Source organism: Mobula hypostoma, chromosome 21, assembly GCF_963921235.1.
Source record: "Mobula hypostoma chromosome 21, sMobHyp1.1, whole genome shotgun sequence".
NCBI classification, from domain to species: Eukaryota; Metazoa; Chordata; class Chondrichthyes; order Myliobatiformes; family Myliobatidae; genus Mobula; species Mobula hypostoma.
Window position 1 is genome coordinate 4,459,058 of NC_086117.1, and position 18,983 is coordinate 4,478,040.

Genomic DNA, 18,983 nt, shown 5'->3' on the forward strand with positions numbered 1-18,983 from the left:
CTTCACCACTGTCTGTACCTGCAAGTTAACCTTTAGGTTGTTCTGCACAAGGTCTCCTAAGTCCCTTTGCATCTCAGTTTTTTGGATTTTCTCCCCATGTAGAAAATAGTCTGCACATTTATTTCTACTACCAAAGTGTATGACTATGCATTTTCCAACATTGTATTTCATTTGTCACTCTCTTGCCCATTCTCCTAATCTGAATAAGTCCTTCTGCAGCCTTCCTGTTTCCTCAACACTGCCTGCTCCTCCAACAATCTTTGTATCAACTGCAAACTTGGCAATGAAGCCCACCTATTCCATCATCTCCCTCATATATACAGCATAAAAAGAAGCAGCCCCAACGCTGATGATTTAGTTCATCTGCCATCTCCTTGTCTCCCATTATTAATTCTCTGGCTTCATTTTCTAGCAGTCCTATATCCACTCTCATCACTCTTCTATTTTTAATATACTTAATATATTTTTCTATCCACCTTGATATTGTTTGCTAGCTTGCTTTCATATTTCATCTTTTCCCTCCTAATGATTCTATCGTCCAGCTAATTTTTGCTTTTACATTACCTTTGACTACCCTTGTCAGCCACGGTTGTACTATTTTGTCATTTGAGTATTTCTTCGTTTTTGGAATACATTCCTCATTTTTCTGAAAAACTCACACCATTCCTGTTGCTGTCATCCCTGCCAGCAACTCCTTCCAATTTATTTGGGCCAGCTCCTCTCTCATATCATTGTAATCTCCTTTACTCCACTGAAATACTGCAACATCAGCCTTTACTTTCTCCTGATCAAATTTCAAGTTGATCTCAACCATATTGTGATCACTGCTTCCCAAAGGTACCTTTACCTTAAGCTCCCTAATCACCTCTGGTTCATTACACAACATTGAACCCTGTATAGCTGATCCTGTAGTAGGCTCAACGACAAGCTACTTTAAAAAGCCATCTCATGGGCATTCAAAAGTTTCCCTCTCTTGAGATTCATTACCAACCTGATTTTCCCAATCAACCTGCATGTTAAAATCTCCCAAGACTCTCATAACATTGCCCTTTTGGCATGCCTTTTCTATTTCCTGTTGCGATCTGTAGTCCAGATCCCAACCACTGTTTGGAGGCCTGTATACAGTATAACTACCATCATGGTCCTTTTACCCTTGCAATTTCTTAACTCAACCCACAAGGATTCAACATCTTCTGATCCTAGGTGACATCTTTCTGTTGATTTTATGCCATTCTTTACCAGCAGAGCTACACCACCCCTTTGCCTACCTTCCGACCCATCTGATACAACTTGTGACCTTGGACATTCAGCTCCCCACTACAACCATCATTCGGTGATAGCCACAACATCGTACCCAACAATCTGTAAAAGAGCGACAAGATCATTCACCTTATTTCTTATACTCTGTGCATTGAGATATAACACCTTGAGTACCTGTATTTGCTACCCTTTTTGCTTCTCCATCCCTCACCGTACTGTTTGCTGTTTTATCCTATCATCTGCCTGCCCTTCCTGACCATCTGTCTACATGCTGTCTTTGCTTTATTACCATCTGCCTATCCTGAGTCCCTTCACTCTGGTTCCCATACCCCTGCAAAATTAGTTTAAACCCTCCCCAACAGCTCTAACAAACCTGCCTGCGAGAGTATTAATCCCCCTCGGGTTCAAGCGCAACCCTTCCCTTTTGTACAGATCATACCTCCCCCACAAAAAGATCCCACTGATCCAAGAACTTGAAGCCCTGACCCCTGTACCAGCTTCTCAGCTTCACATTTATCTGCCAAGTCATCCTGTTTCTACCCTCACTGGCATGTGGTACCGGTAGCAAACAAGGATTTACTGCCCTGGAAGTCCTACTTGCCAGCTTTCTGCCTAGCCCTCCAAATTCTCTCTTCAGAACCTCTTTGCTTTTTCTTCCTATGTCATTGGTATCAATATGCACCAAGACATCTGGCTGTTCTCCCTCACCCTCCGCAATGCTGTAGAGACAACCCAACACCTGGGAGGCAACAGACCATCTGAGTGTCCTGCTCACATCCACAGTATCTCATGTCTTTTCCTCTGACTATTGAGTCCCCTATCTCTACCACTCCCCTCTTCTCCCTTTCCCTTCTGCACCACAGACCCTTGCTTAGTGCCAATAACCTGGCCTGGGAGGTCATCTCCCACAACAGTATCCAAAACAGTATACTGTACTCATTACTGAGGGGGATGGCCACAGGGGCGCTCTGCACTAACTGCCTATTCACCATCCCATTTCTCCGGACAGTCACCCAGCTACCCTCCCCCTACATGTTTTGGGCGTCTATTCCCCTGTAACTCCGATCGATGACCTCCTCACTCTCCCATACAAGCATGCCATAGGCTGGCAGCAACCAGGGGTTTATGTGCCGGCTCGAGCCTGAATTTTCTTTTAACATAGTTTCAAGATACCGTGCAAAACAGGCCCTTCTGGATCAAAGAGCGCTGCTGCCCAGCAACCCACCTGTTTAACCTAGCTAATCGCGGGACAATTTACCTACTAACCGGTACGTCTTTGGAATGGGGGAATAAACCAGAGCAACCAGAGGAAATGCATACATTACATGGGGAAGGCATACAAACTCCTTACAGGTGGCATCAAAATTTAACTTCAAACTAATGCCCCAGGCCTTAATAGCCACTATGATCACGTTAACTGCTACGCTACTGTGGTGCCTATTTTTTGGGGGATTTTCGGCAAATTTGGGATAACCAAGTTCCTGGATGTTAAATCACAAACAAGAGAAAACCTGCAGATACTGGAAATCCGATGAGACCCAACGTAGATTGGGAGGCCGCTTTGCCAAGCACCTACACTCCACCCATCAGAAAAAGTGGAATATCACGGTGCCCACCCATTTTAATTCCATTTCCCATTCCAATATGTCTATCCATGGCCTACTCTACTGTTGTGATGAGGCCACACTTAGGTCGGAGAAACAACACCTCATATTCCATCTGGGTAGCCTCCAATCTGATGGCATGAACATCGATTTCTTGAACTTCCAGTAATGTCCCCCCCCCCACCTTCACCATTCCCCATCCCCATTTCCTCTCTCACCTTATCTCCTTGTCCACCCATCGCCTCCCTCTGGTGCTCCTCCCCCTTTTTCTTTCTTCCATGGCCTTCTATCAGACTCCCCCTTCTCCAACCTTGTATCTCTTTCACCAATCAACTACCTAGCTCTTTACTTCATCCCTCCCTCTTCATATTTCACCTTTCACCTTGTGATTCTCTCTCCCCTCCCCCCCTCTCACCTTTTAAATCTACTCCTCAGCTTTTTTTCTCCAGTCCTGCCAAAGGGTCTCAGCCCGGAATGTCAACTGTTTACTCTTTTCCATAGATCCTGCCTGGCCTGCTGAGTTCCTCCAGCAGTGTGTGTGTGTTTTCTGGTTGTTAACATCTCTGAAAATCTGTCCTGGGGCCAACATATTGATACAATGACAAAGAAAGCATGCCACCAGCTATATTTCATTAAGAGTTTGAGCAGATTTGGTATTGTCACCAAAGACACTTGCAAATTTCTACAGGTGTACTGTGGAGAGCAGCACTATCTGGTATGGAGGCTCCAATGCACAGGATTAGTAAAAGCTGCAAAGATTTGTAAACTCAGCCAGCTCCATCATGGAAAATGGACTCCACATCATCAAGAAAATCAAAAAGGCAGCATCCATCATCAAGGACCCTCACCATCAGGAAGCCTCAACATACACACTCAACATTTTAGGAACAGCTTCTTGCCTTCTCTCATTAGGTATCTGAAGGACCATGAACTCAGGAATGCTACCTCAATATTTTGCTCACTTTTTGTGTAACTTATTTATATTTTATATATTTCATATAATAATGTAGTAATCTTAAGGTATTGCATTGCACTATCGCCACAAATCAACAATTCTCATGACATAGGTCAATGAAAATAAACCTGATTCTGATTCGGAACTAGGGGCAGAGATTTGGTTGTGTTGGAGTTCAGGTGAAGCATGGGAACTTGGGTATGAGGTAGAAAGTGCTCAGTGATCTGTGTTCTGGGATTTGCATTTGCTTTGGGAGTTTGTATGCAGGCTGGGGTATGTTGTGGACCAAAGGTGTTAGTAGACAATGTTGAACGGTCCTTATTGAACCTACCCATTCTCCTTGGTGGTTGTCCTTCATATCCAATGATACCAGGGAACCTGTGTGAGAGAGCTTTTAAAGTGGAAAAGCTGTTGCACTGGGGCTGTTCCACTCCCTTGACCTCAGAGTTCTAAATTCACAACTGGGGTCTTTATTGGCTGCAATGGATGACCATGAATTCTTCTGTGCCTTATTAAGCCCTTCCCTCTCTATGGAACGTGGCAGAACTGCCTTCCTGGCCATTGGATGTCACTGTTGATCTCCAGTCCAGTCCACCAGAGCTGACTTCACATGCTATGACAGATATGTCCCTGTCTCACCAGGGTATGAAGCCACCAGCTACCCTCACCTGGTTCAGCCAACCTATTGAAGCGGTGTACCAGGGTGTGGCTGCTGTTGAATGAAAACAGCTACTTAGAGCCACAGGTGAGAGCTGAGTGTCTGGTGGGGACCAAAGGTGAGTGAGCTTCTCCTAGAATGGACACAACAAGCCCCCTTCACCAGAGGTGCTAAACCTCCCTGGACACCCCAACCCATTGTAGGTACAGTATTGACTAGTAATCTTCCTCCAAAATGCTTCCAACAGTAGTTTCATCCTTTCTATATAATGTGGTCCCACCAGTGTCATAGTGTCATACAAAAGGAAGACAGGCCATTTGGCCAATCCGATCCATGCTGACCAAGGTTCCCATCTCACCTAGTCCCATCCGCCCAAATATGAACCATATTCACCTGAACCTTTCCTATCCACGTATCTGTCCAAGTACCATTTAAACATTCTTAACATACCTGTCTCAGCACAAACATTTCCCCCCGGCAGCTCATTCCAGAGGTTGTGGCTGAGGCAGATACATTATCCCAGGTAAATGTTGGATTACTCTGTTTAATCCAGACTTTGCAGTTTAAAAGTAAATTGTCTACTAGTATTTTATATAATTATCTATAAACATGTAGCTGTTCAATATGTTTCCTAGTGGTCGCAGTATGCATATGCAATTGCTCAGTGTGCCCCCTAGCGGTTACGGTTCATTGTATCATTCTAGAAAGTTCTCTGGTAACACGTTATGGAATAGGGGCTCTCTGATTGGTCAGAATCAGGTTTATTATCACCGGCATGAGTCGTGAAATTTGTTAACTTAGCAGCAGTAGTTCAATGCAATACAATATTATACAGTAAGGAAATAAATAAATAAATACATACATATTTCAGCAAGTATAGAAATATTGAATAGATTAAAGTAGTGCAAAACCAGAAATAATGCATATTTTAAAAAACTGAGGTAGAGTTCATAGATTCATTGTCCATTTAGGAATCTGATGGCAGAGGAGAAGAAGCTGTTCTTGAGGCGCAGTATGCCTTCGGGCTTCTGTACCTCCTACCCGATGGTAACAATGAGAAGAGAATATGCCCTGGGTGATGGGAGTCCTTAATAATAGACATCACCTTTCTGAGGCACAGCTCCTTGAAGAAGTCATGGGTATTGAATTGAATTGACTTTATTTCTTACATCCTTCACAAACGAGGAGTAAAAATCTTTACGTTACATCTCCATCTAACTGTGCAATGTGCAATTTATAGTAATTTGTAATAAATAGTATATACAACAGGATAGTCAATATAACATAGAAAAAAAATTGTATCAGTGTGAATTAATCAGTCTGATGACCTGGTGGAAGAAGCTGTCCCGGAGCCTGTTGGTCCTGGCTTTTATGCTGCGGTACCGTTTCCCGGATAGTAGCAGCTGGAACAGTTTGTGGTTGGAGTGACTCAGGTCCCTAATGATCCTTCAGGCCCTTTTTACACACCTGTCTCTGTAAGTGTCCTGAGTAGTGGGAAGATCACATCTACAGATGTGCTGGGCTGTCCGCACCACTCTCTACATAGTCCTGCGACTGGGGGAAGTACAGTTCCCATACCAGGCAGTGATGCAGCCAGTCAGGATGCTCTCAATTGTGCCCCTGTAGAAAGTCCTTAGGATTTGGGGACTCATGGCAAACTTCTTCAAACGTCTGAGGTGAAAGAGGCGCTGTTGTGCTTTCTTCCCCAACAGCCAGTATGTACAGGCAAAGTAAGATCCTCGGTGAAGTGTATGCTGAGGAACTTAAAGCTGTTCACCCTCTCGACCCCAGATCCATTGATGTCAATAGGGGTGAGCCTGTCTCCATTTCTCCTGTAGTCCACAACCAGCTCTTTTGTTTTTGTGACATTGAAGGAGAGGTTGTTTTCTTGACACCACTGTGTCAGGGTGATGAATTCTCTGTCGGCTGCCTCATTATTATTTGAGATTAGGCCAATCAATGTAGTATCATCAACAAATTTAATTAGTAGATTGGAGCTGTGGATGGTGACACAGTCGTGGGTATACAGAAAGTAAAGGAGGGGGTTTAGGACACAGCCCTGAGGGGTACCTGTGTTGAGAGTCAGAGGGGCAGAGGTGAGGCTATGGAGGCAAGTATCCAAGATGGAGCTGACTAATTTTACAATTTTCTGTAGCTTCTTTTGGTCCCGTGCAGTAGCCACCACCCCCACCCCCATACGAGAACAAATTTGAATGGAATGTTTCTTATCTATGGTATTAAAAAGAGCTGAACACATGAGCACATCTTTATTCTTACGTCTTTACTCTTTCCCTTCCCCGCTAGACATTGCTTCGCCCATGTCCCATTCTCTTTGTTCTATTAGCACTTAATAAAACAATTGTGAAGCAATGAGTTTTGTGGCACTTATGTAGCCCTCCTGACCAACCTCGGGGTCGCTTGGTTCGCTGTCGTCTAGGGAAACAGTCCTCGGCCCCGCCAAACTGGGTAATTAGTTTGTGTGGATGCTGTGTGATGTACCCCACCCCACCCAAGTAACAGACAATACACCACATATTAGTGGAACTATATAATTAATAGAGAATAAAATATAAAAGGAAAATAAAAGGCGCCACACTTATCAAAGTTCAATCTCTTCGTGCACAAACAGTTGGAGCTCAGGACCCTCCTTCTTCACCCTGCGACCCCTCAGACCACCTCGACCTGCCACCTGGGACCAACAACGGTGGTCGACCAGACGCTCCACACGAGTCCGCTCCATCTCCTCTCCTCGCCAAACACCCTGGACCCCGGACTCCTGCTCGGGGTCCAACCCCGTTAGCGGACTCACAGCACCTGGTCCATCCTCTGTCTCTCTCTCCCGCCTTCTCCCCAAAACCCCGCGCATACAATAACTTACAGACACGTCAAAAGCATAACAACTATCCTAATTGGTTCGTAACACCTTATCAGTAATGTGATCCTAACAAACTGCTAGTGGGAGGACTTTCTCAGCAGTTAACATAACAAAGAAGCCCTTTCAATTTTCTATTATAACCTAACAAAGAAGCCATTTTAATTAAACTACGCAGTGACATAAAAAAAAGAAACCCCTTACACTTACTTGACTTCCGAAAAAACGTTGGATTAAAAACATTAGAATCCAACAGAATGGAAGCACAGTGGAGTCATAGAGTGGAGGAACAGCCTCTTTGACCCAACTGGAATATCCTGACCAAAATGCTCATCCAAGCCAGACTCATCTGCATTTATCTCATTTTCTTCTAGATCTTTCTTATCCATCTACCTGTCCTGGGTTTGCGAGTCTGCAAATCCACTGGGGGCTGGACTCAGAGGTGGCCTGTTCTGGGGTTGGATGACTGTCTTTGTGTGTGAGCAGATAGGTGGGAGGAAAGCAGTTTGTTTTGTTGTTGTTGCTTGAGTTATTCTGTTGAACATGAATGTGTGGTGACACTTGCGGACTGACCCCAGCACCTTTAGACTGTATAGGTTGTTAACACAAACAATACATTTCACTATATGTTTCAATATCATCATCATCTTCATTATGTGCCATGTCGTATGACATGACCATGACCATGATTGCTCTCGGTAAATGTTTCTACAGAAGTTGGAGGTGTGGAGGGCTGTCAGAGGTTACAGTGGGACATTGATAGGATGCAGAAATGGGCTGAGAAGTGGCAGATGGAGTTCAACCCAGATAAGTGTGAGGTGGTGTATTTTGGTAGGTCAAATATGATGACTGAATATAGTATTAATGGTAAGACTCTTGGCAGTGTGGAGGATCAGAGAGATCTTGGGGTCCCAGTCCATAGGACACTCAAGGCTGCTGCACAGGTTGACTGTGTGGTTAAGAAGGCATACGGTGCATTGGCCTTCATCAATCGTGGGATTGAGTTTAAGAGCCGAGAGGTAATGTTGCAGCTATATAGGACCCTGGTCAGACCCCACTTGGAGTACTGTGCTCAGTTCTGGTCACCTCACTAGAGGAAGGATGTAGAAACCATAGAAAGGGTGCAGAGGAGATTTACAAGGATGTTGCCTGGATTGGGAGGCATGCCTTATGAGAACAGTTTGAGTGAACTCGGCCTTTATTCCTTGGAGCGGTGGAGGATGAGAGGTGACCTGATAGAGGTGTATAAGATGATGAGAGGCATTGATTATGTGGATAGTCAAAGACTTTTTCCAAGGCTGAAATGGTTAGCATGAAGGGGCACAGTTTTGAGGTGCTTGGAAGTAGGTACAGAGGAGATATCAGGGGTAAGATTTTATGCAGAGAGTGGAAACTCACATGTTTGCAGGTGTAACAGTGTCGTGCAAACTGTTCCACTACTGTGGCACCTAACCCACGCTCAGTTCCACTGGCAATGTCCAATTGCCTTCCCCCACCCCCGAGAGCTGTTACTGTGACTCATGCAACGGGACAGTGTGAGTTTCAATACAACTGGGAGCAGCAGTAGAACCATAGAACACTACATAGAATGGCCCTTCTAGTCTGTGCCAAAACATTATTCCACTAGTCCCATTGACCTGCATCCAATCCATAACCCTCCAGACATCTCCCATCCATGTACCTATCCAATTTATTCTTAAAACTTAAGAGTGAGACCGCATCTACCACGTTAGATGGCAGCTCGTTCCACACTCCCACCACTCTCTAAGTGAAGAAGTTCCCCCTAAACCTTTCCTCTTTCACCCTAAAGCCATGTCCTCTCATATTTATCTCTCCTAATCTAAGTGGAAAGAGCTTATTCACATTTACTGTCTATATCCCTCTATCAAATCTCCCCTCATTCTTCTACGCTTCAAGGAATAAAGTCCTAACCTGTTCAATCTTTCCCTGTAACTCAACTCCTGAAGACCTGGCAACATCCTAGTAAATCTTTTCTGCATTCTTTCAAACTTACTGATATCCTTCCTATAGTTAGGTGACCAGAACTGTACACAATACTCCAAATTTGGCCTGGCCAATGTCTTATACAATCTCCCCATAACATCCCAACTCCTATACTCAATACTTCGATTTATGAATGCCAGGATGCTAAAAGCCTTCTTTACAACCCTGTCTACCTGTGACGCCACTTTCAGGGAATTATGAATCTGAACTGCCAGATCTTTGTTCCTCTGCACTCCTCAGTGCCCTACCATTTACTGTGTATGTCCTACCTTGATTTGTCCTTCCAAAATGCAACACCTCACACTTGTCTGCATTAAGTTCCATCTGCCATTTTCTGGCCCATTTTTCCAGTTGGTCCAGATCCCTCTGCAAACTTTGAAAACATTCCTTGCTGTCCACAACACCTCCAATCTTAGTGTCATCAGCAAACTTGCTGATCCAATTTACCACTTTATCATCTAGATCATTGATATAGACAACAAACAACAATGGTCCCAGCACAGATCCTTGAGGTACACCACTAGTTACAGGTCTCCAGTCTGATAAGCAATCATCCATTACCACTCTCTGTCTTCTCCCACACAGCCAGTTTCAAATCCAGTTTACAACCTCTCCATGGATACCTAGTGTCTGAACTTTCTGAACTAACCTCCCATGTGGGACCTTGTCAAAGGCCTTACTAAAGTCCATGTAGACAACATCCACAGCCTTTCCTTCGTCTACTTTCTCGGTAACCTCCTCAAAAAGCTCTACAAGATTCATTAAACACGATCTACCACGCACAAAGCCATGCTGATTATCCTTAATCAGCCCTTGGCTGTCTAAGTACTTGTATATCCGATCTCTCAGAACACCTTCCAATAATTTGCCTACTACTGATGTCAGGCTTATTGGCCTGCAATTAACCGGTTTACTTTTGGAGCCTTTTTTAAACAACGGAACAACATGAGCTACCCTCCAATCCTCCAGCACCGCACCTGTGGCTAAGGACATTTTAAATATTTCTGCCAGGGCCCCTGCAATTTCTACATTAGTCTCTCTCAAGGTTGGAGGAAATATCATGTTAGGCCCGGGGGATTTATCTACCTTTATTCGCTGTAAGGCAGCAAGCACCGCCTCCTCGTTAATCTCTATATGTTCCATGACACTACTGCTTGTTTCCCTTCCTTCCATATACGCTATGCTAGTTTCCTGAGTAAATACTGATGCAAAAAATTGTTTAAGATCTCCCCCATCTCGTGAGGCTCCACACATAGACGACGACTTTGATCTTCTGGAGGACCAATTTTGTCCCTCACTATCCTTTAGTGGGGTGGTTGGGTGGAGTTTGACAAAAGTGGGGGTTTGTCTGCAGAGGGGTGTTGGGGAGGGTAAGTTGGAAATGCAGAAGTATGTTTGGGGAAGTAGGGGGGAAGAGGAAGGGAAGGGATAGGGAGGATGGATGTGAGGAGAGTGGATGGGGAAAGCAGCGAGCAGAGACCATGGAGAGAGAGGGGCAGGGGGAGGGGTATGAGAGATGGTTGAGGAGAGATGAGTTACAGGTAATGGTACGGGGAGAGGCGTGAAGGGGAGGATGGAGGGCAGGAGAAGAGAAGGAGGAGGATGGGAGTGGGGAGTGAGAAGGGTAGGAGGGGAGGGGATGAAGGAGGAGAGGAGGAGGGTGTGTAGTGGGAGTAGGGTGGGGAGGAGAGGAAGAGGAAGCGGTGAGGTGAGGGGTGGGGAAGGGGAAGAGGAGGGGTGAGGAAGGAAAGGGAAGGGGTAGGGAGGGGAGGGAGGGTCTGAGGACGACGACTTTCGGGGAGAGGAGGATCAGATAGTGAGGGGAGGGAGGGTCTGAGTAGGAGGACGACTTTCGGGGAGAGGAGGATGAGATAGGGAGGGGATGGAGGTGGGGAAGGGAAGAGGGTGTAGAAGTGGGGTAGATAGAGAGGAAGGGTACGGGGGAGGTCGGGTATTTGGGAGAGGGGACTTCTAACGTGCGGCCCCTTTAAGACGGGTTTGATTGACAGCTCCTGCTCCCTAGCTAGGGCAATCCGGGCCGCCGTCGCGAGTGCGCGTTTCGCTCTCTCTCCCCCTCTCGTGCCCACTGCCCGGACCCGGCGCGAGTGTGCGCGCGCCGACCCCGCGAAGCCGCGGCGCCTGAAGAATCCGGAGGCGGGGGGCAGGTACCGTGAGCGGGTCGGCGGCGGCGGCGGCGGCGGCGGCGGCGGCGGGGGTGGGGGATATATCGGAGAGGGGGGTTGGAGGAATGGCGGCGGCGGGACGGAGTCGGGGGTGGGAAAGGGATGGAGGGGTGGGCGGCGGGGGGGGGGGGGGGTGGTCTCCCGGGGCCGCGGCCTTTACTAGAACCTTCCTCGGCAACAACAACCCGGAGACCCCCCCCTCGCCCATAATTATCAAGCGGGGCTTTGTGGGGGTGAGGTGAAGGAAATGGGCCACTTACCGCTCTGTAACCCGGGGCCGCCGTAGTTCGGGTGGGGACGAGCGGGCAGCCCAACCCGGCGCTCGGAGACCGGCCTTGCAGCAGGCTTGGCTTTGTTCCATCCGCCCGGCACTAGGCCCGGGGCCGGGGGCCGGCCAGGCCGCAGCTGACCACCCCGGGACCACCGTCTCACCTCGGACCCCTCCACCCTTTTGTCCTCACCCCGCAATCATCCAGACGTTGTGCATTAGTGACTTGCCAATCGGTGCCATAAACCGGACCTCTAGCCGTCTGATGTTTCACGGCAGATGCGGGATAAGTTATTCTGAGTCGTTCTTGATTTATTTTTAGTTCGGGTTTGCAAGTAGTTGGATTTAATATGTGGAATGTCCCTGTTTGTTTCTGCACTTTACCTGTGTGCAACGCCAACATTTCAAACTCTTTCTCTCCCTCCCAAGCTTCCTTTCAAATCACTCTGTGCTTTGGGCATTGTTTTTTTTTTGTTCAAATGCCGGATATATTATCTCGGTGTGTCTCAGCACCAGATTTTGCACATGTGAGTTAGTCCTGTGGAGCACAGTGTGCAACAGTTTTAAAAATACTGAAATGTGGCACTTCAGTACAAGTAGATGATGGTGGTTTAAGTACGTGGGTAATTAAAAAGAGGCCCTGTATAAACGACTGTCATCGTTCCAATGAATTTGTTAGTTTGGCATTAAGAGCAGATTGTTACTTCGCACCTATTTCAAACTCATTCAGGGAATTGTAATAAAAATTATTGTGTATGTAGTTAAATATTTGAGTTTTATGTTAAGCAGTTGCCCTCATTATAAATACTAATTTGCATCTGAGATTGGAGGCTGCTTTGCAAAAAACAAAGGTCCGCTTCTAATATGTTGTGATTACAGCAGTGACTTTCCCTTTTTTGCATTACATTTTAAAATAATTTAAAGCATTCTTTATCACCATGTGCACACTACAAAAAAAAACATGTCTTCTCATTTCCCCATGTGAAATGGCTTGTAAACAGTTTCATCTATTTGGTGCATGTGCTGTTGTGGTTTTCTAGAAATGTGGCAGTTTTACACTTGCATTGGAAAGGGAAAAGGGAATATTTTGGTGCTTAAAATCTCAAAAGCTTAGGGAAGAAGGGGATGCTATTTAAGTGGAATTGGGGGAGAATAAATATTCTACAGATCATAAAATATTTTGTGCTTTTTAAATGAGTGGTATTGATTGTATGAGCTTCAATTGTCAATTACCATCTTAACTCCTCGAGTGGAAAAGTGTGACTTTCTCTTTAAATGAGTGATGCTGCATGAAATGCTTGTACTGATGGAGAAATGTGAGGAAATACTCACTTTATTCCTGTGTTTGGTAGCATAGGAGAGAATGGACCTTCGTAAAGCAAGCAAAACTGCAGACGCTGGGATCTAAAGTGAAATGGGAAATACTATAAATACTCATCAGGGTAGGCAGCATCTGTGGAAAGAATTGGAGTAAATGTTTTGTACAATTTCCTTTTTGGGAAAAGGAGTTTTAAATGGGACTAACTGATAAGTTAAAGAAAACAAACTGCTGGAGGAACTCAGTGGAACAGGCGGCATCTGTGGAAGCAAAAGGATATTTGACATTTTGGGTGGGCATCCTGTGTCGTAAACCCTTTCACAGATGCTGTTTGACCTACTAACTTCCTCCAGTGTTTCTTTTTACCTATTCCCATTATGATTACCCTCTCAACCCTTCTCTTCTCAATTGTCCATTACCTCCCTAAGGTGCCTCTCTTCCTTCCCTTTTTGCCATTATCCAAAGTCTCCAATCAGATGTTTTTCTTCCTCAGACCTTTACCTCTTCCACATATTCCTTTGCAGCTTCTTATTTCATTCCCCCCCATCCCTCATCCACCTTCCCCTATGAATTATTGGCCCTACGTCACATCAAGGCCCTGCCCTCTTGAGCAGACATTAAACATTCCACTGCCAGTTGTACTCCTTCCCCTCCCCCCATCTTATTCTGTCTTCTGCCCCTCATCAAGACCCAGATGAAGGATTTTGGCCCAGAATGCCAACTGTTTATTCTTTTCCATTGATACTGCCTGACCTGCTGAGTTCCTCCAGTATTTTGTGTTTGATTCAGATCCCAGCATTGGCTGTCTGTTGTGTCTGAGAGGGTGGCCTGACTGCAAACAATGTATACAGAAAAGGGCCAGTAACATCAAAGTTGCTGGTGAACGCAGCAGGCCAGGCAGCATCTGTAGGAAGAGGTGCAGTCGACGTTTCAGGCCGAGACCCTTCGTCAGGACTAACTGAAGGAAGAGTGAGTAAGGGATTTGAAAGGGAGAGGGAGATCCAAAATGATAGGAGAAGACAGGAGGGGGAGGGATAGAGCCAAGAGCTGGACAGGTGATAGGCAAAACGGGGTACGAGAGGATCATGGGACAGGAGGTCCGGGAAGAAAGACAAGGGGGGGGGTCCTTGTCTTTCTTCCCAGACCTCCTGTCCCATGATCCTCTCGTACCCCCTTTTGCCTATCACCTGTCCAGCTCTTGGCTCTATCCCTCCCCCTCCTGTCTTCTCCTATCATTTTGGATCTCCCCCTCCCCCTCCAACTTTCAAATCCCTTACTCACTCTTCCTTCAGTTAGTCCTGATGAAGGGTCTCGGCCTGAAACGTCGACTGCACCTCTTCCTACAGATGCTGCCTGGCCTGCTGCGTTCACCAGCAACTTTGATGTGTGTTGCTTGAATTTCCAGCATCTGCAGAATTCCTGTTGTTTCCAGTAACATCATAAAGGATCCCACCCACTCAGCTCATCGACTGTATATCCTACTGCCATCAGGGAGGAACACTAACATAAGAAATTCTGCAGATGCTAGAAATCAAAATAATACAATCAAATTTACGATTGAATTGACTTTATTTCTTACATCCTTCACATACATGAGGAGTAAAAACTTTGCATGATGTCTCCATCTAAATGTGCAATCATAGTAATTTATAATAATTTATGATAAATAGAACAGTCAATGTAACACTCAAATCAATGTACACTCAAATCAGCATGAGTTAATCAGTCTGATAGCCTGGTAGAAGAAGTTGTCCCGGAGCCTGTTGATCCTGGCTTTTAAGTTGCAGTACCATTTCTCAGATGGTAGCAGCTGGAATAGATTGTGGTTGGGGTGACTTGGGTCCCCAATGATCCTTTGGGCCCTTTTTCACACCTGTCTTTGTAAATGTCCTGAACCATGGGAAGTTCCCAACTACAGATGCGCTAGGCTGTCTGCACCACTCTCTGCAGAATCCTGCGATTAAGGGAGGTACAGTTTCCATACCAGACAGTGATGCAGTCAGTCAGGATGCTCTCAATTGTGCCCCTGTACAAAGTTCTTAGGATTTGGTGGCCCATACCAAACTTCTTCAACTGTCTGAGGTGAAAGATGCTGGTGTGCCTTTTTCACCACACAGCCATTATGTACAGGCCATGTGAGATCCTTGGTGATGTGGATGCTAAGGAACCTAAAGCTGTTTAGATTAGATTATAAGGACACTTAGTCCTCGTTTATTGTCATTTAGAAATGCATGCATTAAAAAATGATACAATGTTCCTCCAGTATGATATCACAGAAACACAGGACACAGCAAGACTAAAACTGACAAAAACCACGTAATTATAACATATAGTTACAAAAGTGCAAAGCAATACCGTAATTTGATAAGAGCAGACCATGGGTTTACCCTCTCAACCCCAGATCTATTGATGTCAATAGGGGTGACCCCATCTCCATTCCTCCTGTAATCCACAACCAGCTCCTTTATTTTTGCGACATTGAGGGAGAGGTTGTTTTCTTGACAGCAGTGTGTCAGAGAAATGACTTCTTCTCTGTAGACCACCTTGTTATTGTTTGAGATTAGGCCAATCAATCTATTGTCGTCTGCAAATTTAATTAACAGATTAGAGCAATGGGTGGCAACACAGTCATGGGTATATAGGGAGTAAAGGAGGGGACTTAGTACACAGCCTGAGGGGCTCCTGTGTTGAGAGTCAGAGGGGTGAGGGAACCCACTCTTAGCACCTGCTGGCGATCTGACGGAAAGTCCAGAATCCAGCTGCACAAAGCAGGGTCAGGGCCAAGCTCTCTGAGCCTGGATGGAATTGCGGTGTTGAATGCTGAACTGTAGTCCAAGAACAGCATTCTCACATAAGCATCCTTCTTCTCCAGATGTGTAAGGACGGTGTGTAGAGCAGTGGCTATTGCATTGTCTGTCGATCAGTTGTGTCGGTAGGCAAAATGTAGGGGGTCTGGTTTGGGTAGAAGTATGCTGTAGATGTAGTCCTTGACCAGCCTCTCAAAGTATTTACTTAATATTGAGGTGAGTGTGACAGGATGCCAGAAATCCAGTTTCAGCCCAAAATGTCTGCTATTTGCTCTTTTCCGTAGATGCTGCTTGGCTTGCTGAGTTTCTCCAGAATGTATAAATCATCAGGTAGGAGGCTACGAAGCATCCACACCAGGACAACCTGACTCAAAAACAGTTACTTTCCCCAAGCAGCAAGGTTGATCAACACCTCCACACCACCAACCACCACTACTTTATTATTTCCTGTGAGCAATCTTGTGTACAGACACTCCTGTTCCTAGCATCACTTTATGGATATACATTCAACACATATAAGCTATCTCATGTATTTGTATATATTGTAATTTTTAATCATCATGTTTCTGTGCTGCCGTCAGAACCAGACTAACAATAATTTCGTTCTCTATGTTTGCGTACTGGAAATGACATTACACTATCTTGAATCTCTTAAATAGGAATGAAATGAAAATGGAGGTGGAAATAATGCTGAGACTGAAATGTAGAACATTGCAGATATTGGAATCTAGAATAAAATAGAATGATGGAAAGGCAGGTTGGGAGAGAATTGTTGATTCTTTTAATATATTGTATCTTTCTCATGTGGGCTGCCCCCACCCAGTATATCCTCAGACTTTGTTCGTCGTTGACACAAAACAATGCGATTCACTGTTACTTTGGATTCCCAGCATCTGCAGAATCTCTTGTTTATGCATTTCACTGTATGTTTCGATGAACATGTGACAAAAAAGCTAATCTTTAGATCTTTAATCACAGGAGCAGGACAGTGCTGATACACATTAAAACTAACTTAAGAAAGTTGTTGATCACGTTAAGTCCTGAGGGCTGTAATATGCCTAGTTAAAAAATGAGATACTGTTCCTGGATCTTGTTCCAGAGATTAGCTTTGTGTCACATGTATATCGAAACATATGTTGAAATGCATTGTTTGCGTCAAATCAAATCAATGAGAATTGTGCTGGGTAGCCTGGAACTATTGCCATGCTCCCAGCACCAATGACCAACGTAGCATGCCCATCTCTCATGCTATGTCATGATCATAGGGGGGAGGGGGTTGCATACAAACTCCTTCCAAGCAGCAGTGGGATTCCAATGCTGATTTGCAGCTGGTGTAAAGCAATGTCCTACCCGCTACACTACCGTGCCGCCCAGGAGCTCAAGATGGGTGAGGGGGTGGAGAATAAAGTAATAGAGAGTTGGATGCTGTTTTTGGACTGAATAAATGAACTAAGGTGCTCTGCAAAAATGGTGTCAGAGTCTGAGCTTCAGTTTTAGAGGTTTTGAGATAACAGGCCCTTCCAGCCCAATGAGCCCATGCTGCCCAATTACAACCAAGTGACCAATTAATATACTAACCCCGTCTGTCTTTGGAATGTGGGATGAAGCCCACGTTGTCACAGTGAGAGCGTGCAAGCTCCTTACAGATAGCAGCGGGAATAGTTCTACAGTTTACTTCTCTCAGTGCAATCTCTAATTCTCTCGAGATTGTATTGTGAGAAACAATTGAAAGGAGTATGCATATAGTAGATGTATATATGAGTGTTGCCAGGACTCGAGGGCTGGGTTTAGGGAGAGATTGGCAAGCTGGGACTTTATTTGTTAAAATGTAGGAGACTGAGCAGTGACCTTGTAGAGATGTATAAAATCATAGAGCAAATGTGCACGGTCTTTCAGGGAAAAGAACCAGAGTTTAGAAGCTGGATTCAGACATTTGAATTCCCCTTGCCATTCCCACACTGATGTCTGTCCACGTGCTGTCTACTGCAAAGGTTTGGTTAGACGCCGATTAAAAGAATATATCATATGCCATATAGGTATGATGTAGTCTCCAACCTGATAGCATCAACATTCATTTACCTAGCTTAAGAAAAGATTTTAAAAGATTAGATTTATTTGTCAAATGTACATCAAAACATGTAGTGAAATGAGATTTGTGTCTGTAACCAACGTAGTCCGAGTATATGCGGGGGTCAGCCCACAAGTATCACCACTCTTCCAGCACCAACTAGCTTGCCCACAACTTACTCACCCTAACCTGTACATCTTTGGAATGTGGGAGAAAACGGGAGCACCCAGAGGTAACCCACAGGTCAGGAGGAGAATGTACAACTCCTTACTGACAGCAGCAGCGGAGGTTGAAGATTGCTGGCACCCTTTGTCCCTCTCCTGTTAGGTTTCATCGTGTTCAGTCCTTCGCCTATTTCACGTATCACCTCCCAGTTTCTCACATCATTCCTACATCCCCACCCATTCTCCATCCATCTACCTTTGCCCTTCTCCTGGACTAGCCTATCACACACCAGCTCCTACATTCCTCCGCCCCCCCCCCCACAGTTTTATTCTGCCTAATGTCCTCTTTCCAGTTCTGATGAAGGGAGTTGGCTGGAAATGTCTTTTGTTCATTTCCTTCCATAGTTGCTACCTGACCTGCTGAGTTCCTCCATTTAGTGTGAGCTGTTTGAAAAGTTAGAAGGCATAGGTTTAAGGGAAAGGATTGAAGGGGATCTGAAGAATAATTTCTTAACACGGGGTGGTGAGTAACTAGAATGAGCTGCCAGAGAAAGTCGTTGAGGTAGATACAATAAAAACATTTAAAATACATTTGGATAAGTCCCTTGGGTTGTGTTAGTTGCTAACATTCAAAAGTTCACAGTAAATTTATTATCAACTACATATATGTAACCATACAACCCAGAGATTCATTTTCTTGCAGGTATACTCAATAAATCCATAATAGAATAATAATCATAATAGCACCAATGAAACAACTTGGGTGTTAAATCAGTGTGCAAAATTGTACAAAGCATTGGTAAGGCCAAATTTGGAGTATTG

At 45.1% G+C, this 18,983-nt stretch overlaps 1 protein-coding gene and 1 long non-coding RNA gene across 8 annotated transcripts in view; one reads left to right on the top strand and one right to left on the bottom strand.

Moving 5' to 3' along the window:
• LOC134359750 (uncharacterized) overlaps positions 1-12,332 on the bottom strand; it is a 134,737-nt gene extending 122,405 nt beyond the window's left edge. For 2 of the 7 annotated variants that reach the window (XR_010021193.1, XR_010021192.1), the window contains exon 1: positions 11,797-12,327. This is a non-coding gene — a long non-coding RNA (uncharacterized LOC134359750). Of the gene's footprint in view, positions 1-11,796 lie in introns of all 7 variants that reach the window. The other 5 variants (XR_010021196.1, XR_010021194.1, XR_010021195.1 and 2 more) reach the window with 5 other exon arrangements.
• Positions 11,391-18,983, top strand: part of zbtb26 (zinc finger and BTB domain containing 26) — a 70,408-nt gene continuing 62,815 nt past the window's right edge. Inside the window, exon 1 of the mRNA XM_063073327.1 lies at positions 11,391-11,518. The gene's annotated coding sequence lies outside the window, so the exon portion shown is untranslated. The remainder of the gene's footprint in view (positions 11,519-18,983) is intronic.